The sequence below is a fragment of the Moschus berezovskii genome, chromosome 5, assembly GCF_049115385.1.
Source record: "Moschus berezovskii isolate FMDL1 chromosome 5, NW_MosBer_1.0, whole genome shotgun sequence".
Taxonomy (NCBI): Eukaryota; Metazoa; Chordata; class Mammalia; order Artiodactyla; family Moschidae; genus Moschus; species Moschus berezovskii.
This window is the reverse complement of record NC_142464.1, coordinates 109,203,425-109,220,394: the sequence shown is the minus strand read 5'-3', so window position 1 is coordinate 109,220,394 and position 16,970 is coordinate 109,203,425. Positions and strand designations below refer to the sequence as shown.

Sequence of the window (16,970 nt, the reverse complement as noted above, 5' to 3'; positions counted from 1 at the left end):
ATGGACTCTAAGCTCCATGAAGTCAGATATCCTAAAAGAGCTGTCATTTCACAACAAATTAAATGTTACGTGTGCTAGTTGTTGATATAAACTGCTATATCCCAGGGATCCACCCAGAGCAACAGTAGCTGACATTTTACACTTTACTCTTAATTCGGAATATTATAGGGTAGAAGGCATCATCCTGAACCATAACTACATAGAGATAAAGGCAGATTATGTCAGAGTTGTAATGACTGCAAGATACTAATTGAAAGTTGCCTCTTTTTAAATTTTAATTAAAGCCAAGTCTAAGTTATCAAATATTACAGAACCACCTTGGTATTCCCAATGTGATTTTCTGTTGATGGAAACCGTGGGTAAGCTTCTCTGAGGACTGGAAGAAGCTCACATTTATTTTGTTACTAAAAACTGCACAGTTGATTTTGACATATTAAAGAAACCAGTTTTATCCCCCACCCCACCCACTTTTTTTTTTTCCCCTAATTGTGGATCTGAGGGAAGTTGACTAGTTTGGCTTTTCCCTCTCTGAGTCAGGTGCTATTTCCTTATAGTTTATCATATAATATGTGGTAAGTTATCATCACTGGCCACCCTAGGGCCAGCCTCCTCCTCAAGAGGATGGAGGACTCTATCCAGGCTTTATTTTGTTTTGACCATTCAAACAGTCACAGATGGTAAAACAAAAACCGAAAAAAACTAGAAAACTTTCGGCTAAATATTCCTACAGATACCAGTTTTTTGGTTTTTTTTCTTGTTGCTTGGGGAGGAGATGAAGTTTCCTTTAAGGAAATCTTTTAATGTCAGAGGAATAAAAAAACTAAATTGAGGAATAGCTAAGAATCGCTTTAGGGAAAAAAACATACCTACTTGTATCTGATTTAAATATGGTTTAATTGACAGTCATTCAAGACATGAAATAGTTGTTATTTAAGTAATTTCAGTTATAAATACATAGTTATTATATAATAAACTGATTTGTTGGGCTTATTTTAAATTCAAAAGTACTGCAAAGTAATTATTTCCTTTAAAGGGCTGTATTTTTAGTGAGGGACAGACAAAAACCCTGTTGAAACAAGTCTTATCATTCATTCATATGTATTCTTGTAAAATATTTGTCTTGTGTGTATTTCTAGTATTCAAGAACTGGTATGTTGTATATATTTCATCCTATTTCTTAGTTCCTTTCACTCATCATTATGTTTTTAAGATGCACTCATGTGAAATATATACTTCTAACTGACTATGAATGATTCTACATCTTTGTCAATCCTATTCTTTTTTTAAAAATTTCTTCTAATGATGTCTTTCTTTGTTTCTGTTATTTTTTTGGCCACACCATGCAGGATGTGAGGGCATGTGGGATCTTAGTTCCCCAACCAGGGGTTCAGCCCAGGCCCTCTGCATTGGGAGCACAGACTCTTAACCACTGGACCACCAGGGAAGTCCCCAGCCCTGTTCTGCTCACTCAGTTTGTTAGTGATGGGCAGTGATAGGAACCTCCAAAGAGCCTCCAAGTCCCCAGTCATTACGAATACAGTTCAGTAAACATCCATTTACAAGTTCTCACCTCAAGAATTTCTCTGGTGTGTATGCTGGGTGGCAGAATGCAATACTGAATAGCTTACGCCCTTTAGGTCCTCACCTGTTTCCCCATCAATCATATACGTGAGCCCTGACCACATCTCCAGGAACATGGGGCATTTTCCAGCTTTCTGCCTGTTGCTAATCTACTAGATATAAGGTAGCATTTCCTTATTTTAGTCTGCATTTCTTTTACTGAGTAAATTAAAATGTCTCTTGATATGTTTGGCCTTCCAGTATGCTTGCTCATATTTTTTTAATTTGGATAGCTATATTTTTCTATTGATTTGGGAATTCCTTGTAAATTCTAAATTTTAATCCTTTCCATTTTAGACATTTGAAATATCTCCTCCTGTCGTATTATCTATCATTTGCTTGAGTCACAGTGCTCTTTACTGAGCCGAATCGTTTAATTTTTATGAAACCACATTCATTTTATATTTGCTTATGGCATACAGCTTTGAATTGATGCTAAAGAAATTTGTACGTAATTCATAAAGATGTCCTCATATATTTTCTTCTCTTTGTAATTTTACCCACATTTTGTGTATGGCTATAGGTATGAGTCTCGTTTATTTTATTCTGAGTTTGTCACTTTCCGAATACTATTTAACAATCACACCCTTTCCTGTGACCTTTATCATGTATTAGGTTCCCAATACATTTAAGGGTCTCTCTCTCTCATCTTTAACTTAGTTTTTTTGTTCTTAGGTCAGTAAGAACTAGTTTTATCACCCAGGTTTGCTGAAGGACTGTCTTTGAAGGCTTCTCAGGTGGCTCAGTGGTAAAGAATCCACCTGCCAGTGCAGGAGCTGCAGGAGATGTGGGTTTGACCCCTGGGTTTGGAAGATCCCCTCGAGAAGGATGTGGCAGCCCATTCCAGTATTCTTATCAGAATAACCCCAAGGATAGAGGAGCCTGGCAGGCTGCAGTCCACAGAGTCACAAAGAGTTGGACACTACTGAAGTGACTTAGCGGCAGCAGCAGCTAGTTCAGTTCAGTTCAGTTCAGTTCAGTTCAGTTGCTCAGTCGTGTCCGACTCTCCGCGACCCCATGAATCACAGCACGCCAGGCCTCCCTGTCCATCACCAACTCCCGGAGTTCACTCAAACTCATGTATTTAATTTTAACCTCCAATGCTAAATCTTTTAGTAGATATCTGAACTAGGAGATTTTATTTGTATGCTTTTTACCCCTGTCCCCCATCTCTAGTTGAGATGTTAATTGTGGAATATAAAAGGAGCAGAATGAGAATAGCCAGGTGTGTTTGATCCTCCAGTCTGAAAAGAAACATCAGTGTTTTTTTTTTTTTTAGATTGTTCCCCCAAAATATTGAGAGCTAGAGTTTATTGTAGAATGTTTAAAATAAATATAAACCTAAGAAATAACTTTCTCCCTAGCGTCAGGGAGTCGTTTTTTGTATTTTATTACATAGCATTCCTTCTAAGAGGAGGATAAGATTGTAAGAAAATTGTGGTAAACTGAGTTGCACTATGCAATTATTCACTTTAGTAAGTTACTTCCCAAGAATAACAGTATATTTTATATATGATTGTTAATGTTTCAGATGGGTTTATAAATTCTATTAAATAGAAAACTGTTAAGAATAGCATTTCCCCTCTCATTCTTCCCCAAAGGAATTTTTTAAAATAGGCTACATGTGATCAACAGTGAAATGATGTAATTAGGACATGGCTATTTGTGGTGATCATCTTAGGTTTTACTCTGGTGGAAGAATAGAGAAATGTAGCTTTCTTATTCTTTTCTTCCTTCCTTTCTTTTCAGTTTCTTAAATCTTCAACCCTCATCCCTAAACTCTGTAGTGAGAATGCACATGTACCCCTTAACCATGGGACATTTTTGTATTTCGCTTGCAGAAGAAATAATGCCAAAATTATAAGGGAACAATAATACTCCGATGAGCAAAGGGTTATATCTGGTAACAAGTAATATTTTTAGTCCTTAAGATTTTTATCATCTAAGATTTATTTGATGTTTTGATGTATGTTTCTTGAAAAGTTTCATAGGTTTCCTAGTTGTCATTCATATACTTCCATTAAGTGAATAAAGAGTATTTAAAATAATGATGATAGCAGAGTTTCTGGAAAAGTTAACAAATAAGGTGTCAGCAAGATTTCCTGCTTTGCTCCATCAATCCAGCTATTCTCCAGCTAGTCATAACACATTTACTATGTTTCAGGTACCACAGCAAATACTAGAAAGTTGAATATAAATAACATAGGTCACTGACCTTACACTAGGTTGATTCATTTTCAAGGAATGGTGGAGGAGCTTCCTGTTCACTGGAAATATCCCCCATAAATCCTAAGATGTTTTTACTATATGGAGTAGGTTGAAAAATAGCCTTCGATGGGCTCAGACTACGTTATTGGCTGTCGATTGTTAGCATAACCCTTGTGTCACTCAGCCGTGTCTGACTCTTTGTGACCTCATGGACTCTAGCCCACTAGGCTCCTCTGTCCATGGAATTTTCCAGGCAAGAACACTGGAGTGGGTTGCCATTTCCTACTTAAGGGGATCTTCCCAACCCGCATCTCCTGCATTGGCAGGCAGATTCTTTACCGCTGTGCCACGGGAAGCCCTTTGTGGATATTGAGTGCATGTTTTTCTAGGGGACAAGGATGAGTATTTGTGGAATTGGGATAGGGCAGAAATATACACAGGGTCAATGTGTGTATACACAGGGTAAATGCTCTTTCTTAAAAGGAGCAAAGAGCAGACAGAAAATGATAATTTCCATTTCCTTCATTTACTGATGAGATTACGCAGTCTTGGACATGCTTGTGGTCATTGATTTTCCTTTTGTGTGAAATACCTGTTTGTCTTTTGTCCATTTTTCTTTGGGATGATCTGCCTTTCTCTCGTTGATTTGTAGCCCTTATTTACATATTTTGGATCTATTGCTTTTTTGTTATTTATAGGTGCAAATATTTTGTTCCCAATTTGTGGCTTGTGTTTTCTGTTAATCTTTCATGTACAGAAGTGTGTTTGTGTATAACATGTGTGAACATGTGTATTTCTTTTAAAGACATTCTTCTTTACCCTGAAGTCATAAAGATATTTTCCAACATTTTCTTCAGATTAACATTTTTAATTGTGTTGGTGGCAAGGACTTGGTGATTATAAGGACATGGTGAATATAAACTACTTGAAAGAGCTAGGTGGCCGGAGCAGAGAAAGATTGAGGTGGGGTGGGGAGAGCCTTGAAAAATATTTCTTTGAATCAATGATCAAGTTGCTTCTGTAGAGTTAGGTTAAATTGTTTTGGAATTAAACATGGTCCTGAACTATTCATGATAGATTGCCGGGCACTGAAAAACGTCTGAGTAGGCCATTTCAGGAAGAGCAAAGACCAGGTGGGAAAACCATCAGGGGTTTGCAATTGCATGGTCCATTCAGGGAATAGCAGTTAGGTGATGTGGTGTGAGCCAGGGCTGAGCAGAGGCATACTGCAGCAGACAGAGCCTTGGAACTGGATGGATAACAGACTCTGAGGAGTCTTTTATACCTTGCAAAGGGTTAGACTCTGTCTCCTTGTAGGCAGTTGTGTCACTTTTGTGAAAGGTTGTATACTGATCTGTTTGGAATTTTAGAAAAAATATAGCCAGAGCATGGAGGGGTTAAAAACTGGAATTGATACTCACATAGCAACTTGCACATAGTAGGCAGACACTTAAATTTCAACAATAGCATTGTTCTGAAACTGTTCAGAATTTTTTCCCCCATAATCAGCTGCAGAGTCTTTGGTGCATTCTTTTGATTATTAATAGTAAATTTTCAGTCTTTTTGAAGAGACCTGATATTTAGTAATCTACAGAAGTTGTATGGAGGAAGTTTGGAAACTAAGGCAAATGAGCAAGCTGGGCAATGGGGTAATTCCATTTTTGGTAAAGCATGTATTTGATGACACTGAGTTTTAGATGTAGCTTATAAAATGCCTTGAAAGCAGTCTGTAAAGAGGAATTTTTAAAAATATTTTGAACCATGTCAGCGTAATTATATGGACGTAGCCTTCTAAGATCGGAGAAGGCAATGGCAAGCCACTCCAGTACTATTGCCTAGAAAATCCCATGGATGGAGGAGCCTGGTAGGCTGCAGTCCGTGGGGTCGCTAAGGGTCGGACACGACTGAGCGACTTCACTTTCACTTTTCACTTTCACACATTGGAGAAGGAAATGGCAACCCACTCCAGTGTTCTTGCCTGGAGAATCCCAGGGATGGGGGAGCCTGGTGGGCTTCTGTCTGTGGGGTCACACAGAGTCAGACACGACTGAAGTGACTTAGCAGCAGCCTTCTAAGATAACTAATTGGTAGGGCAAAATTTATCTGAATATATAAATGTTGTTGTTTTCGTAAAAATGAAAGTATAAGAATTGGCAGTTTAAACCCTCATGACCATTATTATTTTTGTTGACACCTGCATTTTATTACTTTTTAAAATTTGTGGTGTTTTACTAATATAATTCTGCATCAGCTTTTGCACTTGTCATTTTCCTTTCGTTGCCTTTACACAGCACGTCTTCCAGCTCACTCAGTGGTGATTCGTTGTTGATCTTGCGGAGCTGCTGCTTCCTTTGGTTATTCCTCATCCTTGGCTTGTTGTTGATGCCCCAACTCCCTGTGGAGGATTCACTTATTGCCTTTTGTTTTGTCATCCTCTGCTTACCAACCAGACCTATTAGTCGTGAATATTTTTCTTCTTCTGTCTCTGCACTCACATTCATAGTTCTGTTTAAATTTATAGTCGTTTCTTCTGAATATTTTTTAAAAAGTGCTCCCAACAAAAATGGTCAGATGGTAATGGTTTATTAATTTTTCTTTTTCTTTCTTGCTTTTGTTGGCCACGCTTAGTGGCATGTTGGGTCTTAACCAGGGATCGAACCCACACCCCCTGCAGTGGAAGCTCAGACTCTTAACCACTGGACTGCCAGGGAAGTCCCCTCAAGTAATAAAATAGAATTGTAAACAAACCATAAAGAACAAACTGGTCTTGTAAGCCTTCCTGTTTTAGAATAAATAGATAAGGAATTTAGAGAAAATTCTCCTCTTTGGCCTATTTTAAATTATTTTGATTATTATTTTTGGATTGAGCTGCCTCTAATTCATTCCTCATCTAAACTTTATTCATCACTTTTTACTCATTTGTTAATCATGTGTTGCTTGTTTTGCCAGGCACCGTGTTAGACATTGAAGAAAGAAGTTGCATAGAGATATGATCTTTGCCTTCCATAGTCTTATATTAGTTTGTCTGGTGTTGGAAAAAGGCAAAATAACAGTTATACAGCAAGGTGAGAAATGCTGTGATAAAGATATGCACAGTCTTGTGTGTATCTCTCATTAAACTGAGAGATTAGGGACTGCTTTCTAGACGAGGGACAGTTGAGCTGAGATTTGAAGGATGATTTCATGTAGAAGTACTAGAGGGGGAGGGCTCCCCACCCCCATCCCCACCCTAGGAGAAGGTGCAGGGTCTGTGACGGCATAGCAGGGAGACCTGCAGGAGGCAAAGTCTGGGTGGAATAAAGAGGGGGTTTGGGTCTAGGGACCAGGTAATGAAGAGCCTGGAGAGTTGAACTTTCCCTTAAAGCTGTGGGAACTGCTGCTCCGTTCATTTGTTCATTTCTAACTCTATTCTACACCCTCAAGTAGTTGTTAAGGATTTGGAGAGCATAGCCTGCTTTTAGGAAGTTCATAATTTATTCAGAGATACTGCTAATTAAGCAGAAAGCAATGATCTTTATTTAAGCAACTTGGTTACTTTTCAATTAAGAACAAATGGTTGGTTGTCAGTGTAATTTTTTTTCTGGAGATTTTCAAGAACATCAAGGTTTATGAACTCTAAAGACTTTCTATACAATGAGAACTCAGACACAAAAATTGTAAAAATCTTTAAAAATTTTCTGTGTACTATGTAATTTTTTGTGAGGGATAGTAAAGCTAGCATTTCTGGAATTCAGAGTGTCTGCACATAAAGTACTACCATATACTCAGTGTGTATGTAATTTTTTGTGAGGAATAGTAAAGCTAGCATGTCGAGAATTCAGTATGTCTGCACATAAAATATAATACTACCATATACTTGGTGTGTATATGTATATAAGTCTTTTTTAACGTTTACTTACCTGTCACCTACTATGAACTGGGGATACAAAGTTAAATAATATTTGGTTCCTACCACTGAAAACATTATAAGTTAACAGGAGTAAATAACCACTAATTGGTCTACGCTTGTTACAGTAGAATAGCACTAATAATAGCTGTTGCTTGCTGAACACTTGTGCCAGACCTTACCCGAAAGTGTTTCCTGGGTAGTACCTCGTTTGGTTTATTACACTACAACACTGCTCTGGGATGGGTTCTGTTAGTCACTGTCTTCTCACATGTGAGGAATCTGATGCCCAAGAATGGGGAACGGCCTGCTGAAGTTAGACAACTAGTGAATGGTGCAACTAGGATTTGAATCTTGGACAGCAAGAAGATCCAACCAGTTAATCCTAAAGGAAATCAACCCTGAATATTCATTAGAAGGACTAATGCTGAAGCTGTTCTGATACTTTGGCCACCTGATGCGAAGAGCTGGCTCATTAGAAAAGACCTTGATCCTGGGAAATACTGAAGGCAGAGGAGAAGTGGGTGGCAGAGGATGAGATGTTTAGATAGCTTCACTGACTCAATGGACATGAATTTGAGCAAACTCCAAGAGATAGTGAAGGACAGGGGGGTGCGGTGTACTGCAGTCCATGGGGTCACAAAGAATCGTACACGACTTGGTGACTGAACAGTAAAAAGTATTTGAATCTAGGGGATCAATTGCAAAGCCTATGTAACCAGTCTGCTATACTGTTTTTCTTAATGATAGACTATAATAACTAAAGAACCATGGTAGGATAAAACAACAAATTCTGCTTGGAGGCTTGGGAAAGAAGGGAGGCTTCCCAGGTAGCTCAGTGGTAAAAACATCTGCTTGCCAATGCAAGAGACACAGGAGACAAGGAGACTCGGGTTCAATTCTGGGTTGGGAAGATACCCTGGAGCAGAAAATGGCAACCCACTCCAGTACTCTTGCCTGGAAAATTCCATGAACAGAGGAGCCTGGCAGGCTACAATCCATGGGGTGGCAGGGTCAGACATGACTGAGCACACACAAACACTCCCACTCTCTGAGAAGGTGACCTTAAAGCTTATCTACTACGAAAAGTGGAAGAGGGGCTGTCCTTGGCCGAAAGAAGGTGATGCACACATACACAGGGGGCTGAAGAAGCAGAATTTAGAGTGAATCAGGTGGCCTAGTGAAAGAGAAATCTGGAAATATAAATGGGGCCAGAGTGTTTAAGAATTTAGATAACACATTAAGGTACTTTGGTTTATTTTTAGGCAATAGGGAATCAGCAGTGGTTGTAAATCAGAGAAATGGTATGATACCTGCTTTGTTTTTCAGACGAAAACTGAGAGCTGTAGGGAAAATGCACTCCAGATAGGGATACCAGCTGTAGGGTAGATGGAGACTTAATTCTGTCCATCGTTTTAGAGAACCAGACTTTGTTATTTTTGATTTTCTTTGTTCTCATGTTTCCAGTTTCATTCATTTGTTGCTGAAATTTCTTTCCTTTTGCTTCCTTTAAGCTTAGATTGCTCTTATTTTTCTAGTTTCCTAAGAAGGTTAGGCTACTTTTACATCTTTATTCTCTTGAGATGGGCTTCCTACGTGCCGCTGGTGGTAGAGAACCTGCCTGCCAAGGCAGGAGACACAAGAGACACGGTTCAATCCTTGGGTCAGGAAGATCCTTTGGAGTAGGAAATGGCAGCCCACTCCAGTATTCTTGCCTGGAGAATCCCAAGGACAGAGGAGCCTGGCGGGTACAATCCATGGGATCGTAAAAGAATTGGACACCACTGAGTGACCGAGCTCATTCTCATATATGTTTTTAGTGCTTCAAATTTCCCTCCAAAAACGTCTTCCACTGCATTTTATGCATTTTGATAAGTTATATTTTCATTCATTTTAAAATGTTTTAAAATTTCGCCTGACACTTCCTTGACTCATGTTATTTAGATGCATGTCGTTTGTTTTCTAGATATCTGGGGCTTTTCCAGCTGTCTTTTGTTACTGATTTCTAGTTTAATTCCATTGTGATCTGAGAGCATATTTTGCATGATTTCTTTTCTTCTGAATTTGCTAAGGTGTATTTTCAGCCCAGTATGTGATCTGCCTTGGTGAATATTCCATATGAGCTGGAGAAGAATGTGCATTCTGCTGGTGTTGGATGGAGTGTTTTGAAAATATCAACTCTAGTTCTAGTCAATTGATAGTATTGTTCAGTAAACGATGTCTGTATTGATTTCCTGAACACTTGATCTGTCAGTTGTTGTATGTGGCCCATTGAAGTCTCCAGCTCCAAAAGTGAATTTGTTTTTTTCTCCCTTCAGTTCTGTCCATGTTTGCCTCCTGTGGGATTTCCATGTTAGGCTTATACAGGTTAAGGATTGTAAAGTCATCTTAGAGAATTGACCCTTTTGTCAATATGTAACTATCCCTGAAATTTTTCTTGTAAAGACTGCATTGTCTAAAATTAATATCGTTAACCCAGCTTTCTTTTACCTGAAGTAACATGCTGTACCTTTCTCCATCTCTTTAGTTTCAATATATCTGGTTATTTATTCAATATATTTGAAGCAGCTTTCTTGTGGACACCAAAAAGTTGAGATAAGTTTTTTAATTTGCCTAGCATTCTGTCTTTTAATTGGTGTGTTTAATCTAGTCACCTTTAGAGTGACTTTTTATATAGTAAGATTAATATCTGTCTTGTGTATAGCTTTCATATTTGTTGCATTTGTTATTTGGTTCTTTCTGCCTTCTCTGGTTTTAACTGAGTATTTTACATGGTTTCTTTTTAACTCCTCTCTTTGTGTATCAATTAAATGTTAAAAACAAGTTTTAGTGGTTGCCCTAGAGTGTACATTTTTTTACTAATATTCATCTGCCTTCCAGCGTCCCTCATAGCTTAGTCAGTAAAGAATTCGCCTGCAGTGCAGGAGTCCACCACCTGCAATGCAGGAGACACAGGTTTGATTCCTGGGTCGGAAAGATCCCCTGAGAAGGAGATGGCAACCCACTCCAGTGTTTTTGCCTGGGAAATTCCATGGAGAGAGGAACCTGGCGGGCTACAGTCCATGGGGTTGTAAGAGTCAGATTAGACACGACTTAGCAACTAAACCACCACACTATGGATATCTTATAAGAGTATTCCCAATTCTTATGACATTACTGTCATTCATCTTACTAATTCATAAACTATAATCACCTCATGCATTATTACTATTATTACTTTTAAAATAATCTTTTAGATCAGTTAAGGATAGTAAAAAATATTTTTTTACCATAATTTTTTCCTTCTCCGATACCTTTCTCTTTATTACGTAAATAGAAACATACCCTTGAGATATTCCAGGCCACCTCAATGAAGCAAATATTGCAATAAAGTCACACCAATTTTTTGGTTCCCCAGTGCATATAATAGTTATATTTACACTATACTGTAGTCTGTGAAGTGTGCAATAATATGTCCAAAGAATGTACACACCTTAAGTTAAAAATAATTTTTCGTGAAAGATGCTAACCATCATGTGACAACACAGGGTTGCCACAAACCTTCACTTTGCAAAAAGTAACTCAATTTATGACACGTAATAAAGCGTAGTTGCCTGTACAATTTTCCAATCTATATTAATTTTTTTCTCCCTGAACAACGTTTAATATTTCTGACATGGCATATCACGTCACAATACATATGACATTTTTTGATTGTCTGAGAAATTTTTTATTCTTCCTTCACTTTTGAGGGATAATTTCATTGGATATAGAATTCTGGACTGGTTGGTTTTTTGTTCCAACACATTAAATATTTCTCTCCATTATCTTCTTGCTTGCACGTTTTGGATGAGAGGTCCACGGTAATATTTGTCCTTGTTCTTTTAGGTAAGTTTTTCCTACTCCCCCTCACCCCCTAACCCCGCTCCCTTTCAAGAGTGTCTCCTTGTCTTTGACCTTGTATGGTCTGAATTTGATCTGCCTAAATGTGGTATTTGAGGTATTTAACCATCCTTGATATTCTCTGAGTGTTCCGTATCTGTGGTTTGGTGTCTGTCATTAATTTTGTAAAGTTCTTAGACATTATTAGCTTGAATATGCATGCCTCTGTTCCCTTTCTTCTCCTTCTGGAAGCTTTTCTCTTTCTTCTCCTTCTGGAATCTTCTAATTGATTTATATTCAGGCTTACTAATTCTTTCCATGGCCTTATTTGGTCTACTGTTGAGCTCATCAAAGCATTCTTCATACTTGTTATGGTGCTTTTGATTTGTTGCACTTCCCTTTGATTTTTTTTTTTTTTAGAGCACAGTTGGTGGTTGTAAAGTGTGGAAGGAGGGAACAGTTTTGTAACCCGATGATTAAATCTCAGTGTGCTTGTAACTCTGGGCTGTGACCTTCACAAGTATTTCTCCCAGGCTGTTTCTTCCTTTAACCCCCTTAGGTAAGACGAAGGCTAGGGGTTGTGGGACTGGGGGAGGAGGAGAGGGAGAGATGCCCTAGGATAGTCTTTGACCCTGGAAAGTAGGGCTTTCTTGTGGAGTTGCTTTGGGAACATTTCAAAGTGATTGCTCTTCCCCTCCCTCTGCCAGAGCCTGGAGGGCATCTTTCCCAGATCATCTCTGAAAAAGTCTGGAGGGGTCCTAGAATTGCAGCCCAGAAAAGTTGTGGGGAGGGCCTGAAGACTGTGGCCCTCAATAGCCCACTGTTAACCCCTAGCAGTTCTTCACAGTTAAGGGCTCCAGGGATTTCTGTTCCAGATAAGCATATTCCATCTGCGACTTTCCAGATTGACTTGTCTCCCGAGATTTCAGGGATTAGTATGCTCTGTAGTCTCAGTTCTCTGAGGGTTCCAGGGGAAAATCCTTGGTTTCCAGTTTCTTCAGCTGTTTCTTCTGTAAGTACAGGAGTGATGACTTCTAAACTCCTTACATTTAGGTGTCGAAACCCTGATTTTTTCAAAATTTAAGTTCCTTTTTCCTCCTAAATTTTGAGAACTAAACTATTCCATAATATAGATATACCAGAAGTTGCCTATTCATCTACTAAAGGACTAGGCTATTTCTGATTTTTCGTTACAAACAATTATAAAATATATAATGCAATAAATCATCTTGTACTGTGAGTGTTACTACAAGAAAACTATTGTTTATTCTTTTGCTCACCAGGCTCCTCTATCCATGGGATTTCCCAGGCAAGAATACTGGAGTGGCTTGCAGGGACTCTCCCTGACTCAGGGTCTAACCTGTGTCTCCTGCATTGCAGACAGATTTTTTTACCACTGAGTCACCAGGGAAGCTCATGTTGGGTATTGGTCTTAAGTAATTGTTTTTTGCCATATAAATGAGATGGCTGATCTTGTCATGTCTCATACTTGGGCCTAAACTCTGATACGGCTGTTCTTGAAAGCCAAAAACAGTGTTTCAGTAGGTAGAATTTTAAAATTCTAATTCAGGACAGTATTAATGGTTCTTTTCAACGTATGGGTTTAGAATGCCAGGTTATATATACAGTTTGTTGGGAGCCTGTCAGAATTGTGTCTTCTTTTTTCAAAAGTGTAGGAAGTTTTGCCTTCACAGTGCAAAAACAATTTTTTTTCCTCTAGAAAGTTTAAGAAAAAACCTGTGGAATTATAATTCTTTAATGAAACTTTAAGATTTTCCCTAGGTCCTGTGAGCTATTTATTTCTTCTCTTGTGAAATTACAGAGTTACTCAGAAAAAACACTTTTCAGTTTTTAGCTGAGCTACTCAAAGGCCATGAGTAACTTGTCAAATATATTTTTGCAAGTTGAAGCTATTTGCTTCTTCTACCCTTTCATAATTTAAAAATGACAAACTGTTTAAAGGATTTAAGCAGTTCTTCAAGCAATTCCAAAAGATTTTCAAGCATTAACACAAGAGATTAGAATAAAAAATACTGTCTGGGCTCATTGTAGTAATTATCTCATTGCTATTTAAATAACCCTCCGTTGGCAACACACTTTTCTCTTGTGAAACGAAACAGAGTTTGCATTAGGAAACTAGTTCTTATGCACAATAATCTTTGTAAATATTTTGAAAATTCCTAATAACTAACCCCCAAATAATCATTTTATGATTTGTCCTCAATAGTACTGCATTTTGCCTGTCTCATCTTTATTGCTCTATGAACCTCTTTTTGCACATTTAAGAAATAAATTTTTCCTTTACTTTTTATTTATAGTTTTGTACATCTCTAATAAAACATAGTACTATAAGGGCCTATACTGTTTTCCTTCCTTTTGTTGTTTTGCTTAAATAACTAAAAAGGAAATGAAAAGGAATTAAATGTTTCATGATCAAGCTGAAGGAAGAAATTTAAAAACTGTTGAACATGGTGTGCTTGATACCTCATAGAAATGGTGCTATTTTATGTATGCATTTCAGAAAGCCTATGAGGAAAGATTTCACAGGTCAGAGAAACCCAAGATTCAAGGGAATTAAGAATCTTTCACCTGAAGTTAACTATCTTGCACGGACATGTAGGTACAGATTTGACCAAAAAGTACCCATTCTTTGCTCTTTTACTTCTGAAGAGTACTTTAAATAAGATAGTTCTGTATCTGAATTATACCTTGACTTACAAAACACTGAAGTGCAGACAAAGCTATGAGTCAGCAATCTAATATGATAGGCTTAAGTGTTTCTTGGTAAATTAGGAGAAAAGAGGAATCTGGTTTTTACCCCCATTGCTGAGATTATCTGCGTAATCAAGAAATACCAGTAAACCCATTTAGCTGACTGAAATTAAATAACAGTGGTACAATAGCGTGATTACATCTAGCTAGTTTCTGTCTTTGTGCGATTATGCGTTGTGTTTAGTGATATTTGATTAATGTATCTTCAGAAAAATCTAAAAGATTTCTTTTACATCCTAATTGCCTCTTGATGCAAAATAAATATTCTAGAGTCAGAGTTGCCAAAATTCTGTAATTTAAAATAGACGCTTGAATACCAGTAAGCAGAAGGGGCTGGACCAGGAGGTCAGAGTCCTAGGTTCTCACTCAGTTCTTTTTCATTGTGAGTTTTGAGCAAGTTGTTCTTGTCCTGGGGGGTCTCACTTACAAGCAGAATTAATCCCCTGCTTGGTTCACTTGCTTAAATTGGAATGAGGACCAAAGGAAATGGTCAGAAAGTGCTTTGCTGCTGCTGCTGCTGCTAAGTCGCTTCAGTCGTGTCCGACTCTGTACTTCAGCCTACCAGGCTCCGCCGTCCCTGGGATTCTCCAGGCAAGAACACTGGAGTGGGTTGCCATTTCCTTCTCCAATGAGTGAAAGTGAAGTCGCTCAGTCGTGTCCAACTCTTAGTGACCCCATGGAATGCAGCCCACCAGGCTTCTCCCTCCATGGGATTCTCCACGCAAGAGTACTGGAGTGGGCTGCCATTGCCTTCTCCACAGAAAGTGCTTTAATGCTCTATAAATAAGGAATGATGCTTGACTTTTTAATGACATAGATGCCTTTGAAAGCTGGAGACTCTTAAAAATGTATTTTGAAGTGTTAAAGGATCGTGAATCCCCTAAATCCTATCCACACACTTTAGATTATAAACTGCAGCTACAGGTTAAGGAAACAGAACAGATCTATGCATAATCTGAAATGTTAGCTAACTTACACAGTTTTATAATTCCCTTCAAATTTTAGTTTTGTTTTGGGGTTCTCCAGGACGAGAAATAGCAGCACATAGTGGGCTATTGGAATGTATTTGTTGGAATCTTTATGATTTACATTTGGAGAACTTAACACATTTTTCCGGGAATGAAATATGTCAAGCAAGTTTGAACCAGACTGACTTTCACTTGTCATTTTGTAGTTCAGAGGGCCTCCTCGGCCCTGTGCCAGTGGTCTGAGCGCTTTCCCCATGACTGGACAGCTTAGTAGTGTTGAGTGCTCCTTGAGTAGAGGGCCCTTGGTGCAGACCATCCTTGAGTGGAGTGTCTTCCTGCTCCTTACCTGTGATGAGTCACAGGTGACCTCCTGGTGTAGTGCAGCTAGGCTACACCACAGCCAAATGTGGAATCCACTCAAAATTCTCAAGGACAAGCGTGTTTAATCTTCTTACAGCTTTTAAAAAATCAATAGATGTTTGGTAAATAAAGCAGTGATTTCGCCTTTCTTAAGAAATGCCATACTGGCTTATATGGCAAAATTGCAAATTTTCAAGTTATTCCTGCTAGTCTACAAATTAAAAAGCAAATTGCCTTTTACCCAAATTCGGTATATCCATAATGTCCTCCCAGCCCTCCTGGTTCCTTTTGTAAGATAATCCTGTTTTTTGTGTCTGAGGTTAGCTGATAGCTGGCACAGTTCATGGTGGTTGAAAAGGGCTGATGGTGCTTTCTGAAAGCTTAGTGTTATTGATTTTGGTGTATGTTTTAATCCAGTGGTTGGTTTGTTTATTTCTTAACTGCAGCTCTAGCCAGGGATACATTTTATATTGTGATTCAATACACATGAATGCACCCTTACCTAAAATAAATTTTATGAAATAATGATTGTTCTTTCTACATGTATTCCAGTATATTCTATTTCATTAAAAATATTTTTATTGAAGTATAATCTATTTGCAATATTACATTCTATTTCTTTTTTTAATTGTCATAATCTGTTAAAGGAATTAACCTGACCTGGTAAAGGGTTTCAAGGTATAGTCTAAAGAAATCGTTTAAAGTTACATGTCAGTTTTCACTTATGATTTATAATATATTTAGAGGTATCATTTCACTTAATTTGCATGTTTCAAACTACCATGTAAACTCTTCAATGAATATCCCAAGTGGAATCCTTCATCTACAAAAATGTTAAATGATTAAAAATAGAAATCTTTGTGGATTTTTTTTTTTTCAGTTAATTTGGAGGGTGTGTATAAATTTAAGTTCTTTTCATCTTTTTCCATATACTCAACTATTAAGCCATATATTAATTATAAAATTTATGATCCCTTTATTTAACTTAGTATGACTGCCTTAATTGGAAATGTTTATTGTTCATCCAGCAACAATTAATTTTTTACATTTAATGTTTTACATTTTATCCACACTGGAGCCAAGTTCGTAAAGAACATTTGAGTGGCACAATTTGTAGTTTGTCACTTAGAGAGATTTATCAGAATTAGCTCTGCCTCTTATTTTTTCTGTTTAAAAAGTAGAAAAATATTTTAGACAGAATTTTTTTGTTTTCCTGACTTTTTAAGAAGCTCTGCCATGCATGCTGGACTTGGTCAAGATGATGATATTTTGACGGTTTGTGTATGAACATCTCC

The 16,970-nt window shown here is 37.8% G+C and overlaps 1 protein-coding gene across 5 annotated transcripts in view; it reads left to right on the top strand.

Moving 5' to 3' along the window:
- The window catches only part of WDFY3 (WD repeat and FYVE domain containing 3), a 280,291-nt gene that overhangs the window by 72,448 nt on the left and 190,873 nt on the right, over positions 1-16,970 (top strand). The gene's annotated exons all lie outside the window — the stretch shown is intronic.